This window comes from Marmota monax, unplaced genomic scaffold, assembly GCF_021218885.2.
Source record: "Marmota monax isolate L192 unplaced genomic scaffold, Marmota_monax_Labrador192_F-V1.1 WCK01_AAM20220418_F8-fsc00004, whole genome shotgun sequence".
Taxonomy (NCBI): domain Eukaryota; kingdom Metazoa; phylum Chordata; class Mammalia; order Rodentia; family Sciuridae; genus Marmota; species Marmota monax.
Genome location: NW_026692881.1, coordinates 16957127 through 16960329, shown reverse-complemented (window position 1 = coordinate 16960329; position 3203 = coordinate 16957127). Strand labels below are relative to the sequence as shown.

General features: G+C 59.2%; 1 long non-coding RNA gene across 1 annotated transcript; it reads right to left on the bottom strand.

The window, feature by feature from the left end:
• Window positions 1–243: 243 nt before the first annotated feature.
• Window positions 244–2967, bottom strand: LOC124096437 (uncharacterized). The gene is made up of 2 exons (XR_006852849.1): window positions 2463–2967; window positions 244–827 (listed from the first exon to the last, which is right to left on the bottom strand). It is a non-coding gene; the product is annotated as an uncharacterized LOC124096437 (long non-coding RNA).
• Window positions 2968–3203: the final 236 nt, after the last annotated feature.

Below are 3203 nucleotides of genomic sequence, written 5' to 3'. Positions count from 1 at the left end.
GAGGGAAAGAGAAAGGAGAATAAGAAAGGGAAAGAGGAGGCAGAGGAACAAACCCCAGGGAGCTCCTAGCCTCTGCAGCCTGCCCTGCCCCCAGTCCCCTCCTCCCTCTGGCTTGGCAGCAGGCAGGCCCTGCCGGAGAGTGGGCATTGGTGGCGTCGGAGCTGAGGCAGGAGAGCCGAATGTCTCCGTGATGTGTTTATCCCCTAATCAGTTCATTAGTTATAAACAACATGACATTAGAAGTTAGGAGGCAGTTGATATTAATTTTTATTTAACTAGTTGATGTTTAATCCGTCACGCCAGGCTGGGTAGCAGCGAGAAAGATCTTCCTGACACAAAACCAGTTAGAACTTCATAAGGCGCAATCAGTGTCCGCGCATTGAAACAAACAAGAGAGACAGAGACTGAGAGACACAGAGAGACTGAGGCAGCCCCGCCAGAGATAGAGACAGAATGGTGGGGAGAGACGTAACCCAGGGAGAAGGCTGGGGGAACATCAGCTAAGAAAGACTGAGAGCCCCGAGATGATGGCTTGGCAAGGGACTGGCAGCCCTGTATCCCCGCTCCAAATCCAGCAGGGTCCTCGACGTAACATTCGGGGGAGGTCAGCTGGCCCCTGGGAAGGCCCGGGAGGGGCAGCGGAGAGGTGAGGCCAGGGCCCCATCGAGGCCGCTCCAACTACCCGAGCCTTTGAGCGAAGAAGGCGTCCAGTGTGCGGCGGCCTGGCGGGTGGCCAGGGGCTAATGTACCGGCAAAAGGAGGCTCCAGCCCTCTCCCGGGTCTTGAAGCTGAGAACCTCCTCCCTCTCTGCTTCAGAAAGAGCAGGCCTGGCAAGAGAGGAACAGAAAGGAGTTTGTGTCCAGCCGCTCAAGTTGGACAAAGTTTGAATCAGCGGTCAGACTGATCCAATACACTCAGAACAGGGTGTCTGTGCGTGCGTGGGCTCCAGGGTGCTGGCAGTGGGCAAGAGGAAATGGAGAGTTTGGGGGTTCTACAGGTCAGAGAGGGCTTTTCCTTGAGTTTGTCTATGGCTTCACGAGCGTCCCTCCGTGCGAGGCTTGGCGCAGGCTGTTGGCTGTGTGCTCCCGGTGTGGCCGTACTGGCCCCAAGCCTGAAGTCTCCGGCTTGCATGGGCTAAGCACCCCCTCCCCATTCACTCCGCCCCTGACCAGGAGCGTTCGGCTTTTTCCACCTTCCTCCGGGCACTGGCCGGGCAAAGGCTTGGTCACGGCTTCCTGGGCAAGCAGGGGTGGGGGGGCCGGCTGTAGTTTTCCGCTGTCGCGCAGGACACTGTTTGGCGGGGCAGAGGCATCCTTGCCTGCGCGCAGACTCAAGCCGAACGTCTCACCGTTTGCATGTTAATCTGCCTCCACCACGAAAAGGAAATCGCTGAAATTCCGAAGAAAATTGCCTCTTGCCAGCGGTTAATAGTTAACTCGGACAGGAAAGTTCCCAGGGATGGGCGAAAGCCAGGATGAGAGGCGCAGGGGAGGCGCCCAAGGAGGCGCCCAAAGAGGGCCGCGGCCGTCTGGGCCTCTTCTCCAGCGGGTCGCGCTCCGCACCGCGCGCCTCCCCTCCTCTGGCGGCGGGTCCCTCACCCGTAATTAGCATCGTTTAGTTCACAAAACCTTTCCTGGGAGAAATCTGTTCCCTCATTCCCGGGCTCGGCTCAGCACCTGATTCCGCCGGGTGAGGGGAATAAATCACCACCGCGGCGGGGGAGCCGGACTCAAGCCCGCAGACCGCGGTCGCCAGAGAGGAACAAGTGAGAAAGAGGCGGAGGAGCTAGGAAGACGGTGTAACCTAGCCCAGGGAAAGTGAGGGGCCGCGAAGGGTGACCCAAAGACAGAGAGGGACTCAGAGGCGGAGAAGAAGCCAAAATAGAACAGGGATAGATACCGGAAGAGAGAAGAGGCAGGAAAAGACCGAGAAAGAAAAGCGAAAAGAAAAACGAGGAAAGAGAAGTTAGAGAAGAGTGAGGAGGGGGTTTAGGGAGGAGGAGGCAAGAGAATAAAGAAAAATAAAGAAAACCCAAAGAGCCAATGCTTTTGTTTAACTACAAAAACTCCAGCTCAGGCTCTGCAGTGAGAGCGCGCCCCGCGGCGGCGAGGGTCCGCACTGTGGCCTGAGGCCCCGAGGCCCGGCGGGAGCTCCGGCAGCGCGCTCGGGCTCGGAGGCGGGGTCCCACCCAGAACTGAACTCCCCTCCCGAGTTGAAGTTCCGGGGCGCTGGGCGCAAAGGGGCATCTGTGGGGGAAGCGGTGGTGTCTGTGTGGGGGATGCCATTCCGGGGCCCACGGCGGGCGGAGGGGACGGGTAAATAAAAGGCTCCGGGGACTTTCGGCCCCGCTGTGAAGCGGGCGGGGTCCGGGGTTAGGCGGGCGGCGGCAGCGCACTGTAGACCCCCTACGTCCCAGCAGCAGAACTCCCACCCCTGCAGCAGGCCCTGGGAGAAGTTCTAACCTGAGCATCTCCAGCGCCCGAGGCGGCGTACCGGGCCACAACTGTGAGAAAAAAACTAACGCGGCGAGAACCGCGACCCGGCGCCAGCGGAGGGCGCATTTCCTGAGCCGCTTCGGCGCGACAGCGGAGAGACGCGGCGCAGATTCCACCTGCTCTCGGGCCTGGTCCAGCACTGTCCAGGCCAAAGGGAGGGAGGAGGAAAGGAAAAGAGAAAGAAGCAGGGACGGGGCGGTGTGGTGCGGAGGAGGAGAGGAATGAAGAGTGGAAATGCGGGCTGGAGGGGAAGGAAGGCAGGCGTGGGGCGATAGGCAGCATCTCCCCTCGGCTCTTCTCGTGGACAGAGTGGGAGTGCCGGTTCCCCTGGCCTCAAGATTGAGAGCCCCTCTGCTTTGGCTCCCATAGGGCGCCACACTGAAGACTGAGACCTCAGCGGGGTTGCTGGAGGCCTCCACCAGCGCGTGGGACCAAGAGTAAAGAGAGAAGGAATTCCCTACCGGCCAGGCAGTCCTTGGGATGACAAACGCCCCCAAATTTTTCAGCCTTTGCTACTTCTTGGTGGATATGGTCCAACCCACTCTGTTCCTCCTCCCTTTTCCTGCCCCTCCCTAGTCGGAGTCAGCACAGAGTTGGAGTGGGAAAATTAGTTTTCCTTGAAAGAGATGGGCGGCTTAGTCAATACCTACTTATGCCCAGAGGCAGAGCTGCAACTGATGCCTAAAGCAGAATTTTTTTTAGGCTGGG